Source organism: Hordeum vulgare, chromosome 3H (assembly GCF_904849725.1).
Source record: "Hordeum vulgare subsp. vulgare chromosome 3H, MorexV3_pseudomolecules_assembly, whole genome shotgun sequence".
In the NCBI taxonomy this organism is placed as follows: domain Eukaryota; kingdom Viridiplantae; phylum Streptophyta; class Magnoliopsida; order Poales; family Poaceae; genus Hordeum; species Hordeum vulgare.
In genome coordinates this window covers 69177882-69179182 of record NC_058520.1, presented here as the reverse complement: position 1 = coordinate 69179182, position 1301 = coordinate 69177882, and the positions used below count along the sequence as shown (strand labels likewise).

General features: G+C 48.5%; 1 pseudogene; it reads right to left on the bottom strand.

Moving 5' to 3' along the window:
- Positions 1-211: 211 nt before the first annotated feature.
- Positions 212-815, bottom strand: LOC123441503 (annotated as a pseudogene).
- Between the last annotated feature and the right edge of the window lie 486 nt (positions 816-1301).

Genomic DNA, 1301 nt, shown 5'->3' with positions numbered 1-1301 from the left:
CCTCGCTTTCTGTAAGCCGGCACTCACGACCAATCGATGTTTTAACCCGGATAAGTTCAGGGTCCAACTGGATTGACTTATCATGAAACGGAGTACACGGGGTTTAGAGTAGCATCATGCAGACAGACAGGTTTAACCATGAATTCTTGCCATTAAGCCGGGCACCCATGTTTGAACTGCGCATCGTGGCGACTCGTCCTCTTCGACGACTTTAAAATATCTGCCAATGAAGCAGGGCATCCATGTTTGAACGGCGCATCGTGGCGACTCGTCCACTTGAGCGACTTTAAAATACATGCCCATGAAGCAGGGCACCCATGTTTGAACGGCACATCGTGGCGACTCGTCCTCTTGAGCGACTTTAAAATGCCTGTCAATGAAGCAGGGCACCCATGTTTGAACGGCGCATCGTGGCGACTCGTCCTCTTGGGCGACTTTAAAATGCGTGCCAATGAGGCAATAGCCCTCGGGGTCGGGTTATCTTGCTTGCAATGACCCGGTGTTCTTGAATTATTCATCCGAGTTGAATCTGCCGAGCCATGTCCATGTAGCCCCCGAGTCTTGAGTCGACTCAAAGAGGCGGCTTGAGAGTCTCCATACTTGACTGTGGAATAAGCCAGTGGAGTAAGATGCTGGTACCCGGTGCCTCTCCGTGATAAAAAAAAATCACTTTTTGTAATGAAGAATTCCCCTGCATAAAATTATTACATCCCAAAGTAATTGTTCTTGGACAAACAACATGTACTAAAAAGTAGATAAGATGAATAACACCTCATGTGTTTTTCACGGATGAAGGTTAGAAAATATTCTAACATATTTTATATAAATCATGCAGCACAGTCGGCGGCTCATGTGCGTCTGTTGGGCGGCTCGCACTGGCGTACACTGCACCGGCGGGTTGATGTCGTCCGGACCGCGAAGGCGATGTCTTGTAAGATGCGGACGTGAAAGTTGGCCGCATCATTGCAAGTCGTCTTGATCGTGCGGACGTGAGAGTTGACCGTGTCATTATAAATCGTCTTGATTTGCGCGGACGTGAGTGTTCGCGGGTCATTGTAAGCCGCCACGAATAATGAGTCGCCAGTGGCATTGATTTGACACCCGCCTCGTATTTGCAATATGACGCCGCTTTTGTAACGACGAATTCTCTTGATTTATTTGAATGCCAATTTATCGGTGTGCAACGTCTCTTGAAATAATAGCCCGTGCGCCTGATAGCTTCGCCCGCGGGCGGACGCTTGATGCAATCTTTTAGGTGTCGTTGTAGACCAAAACGCGTGCGACCTGCTGACATAATGTTC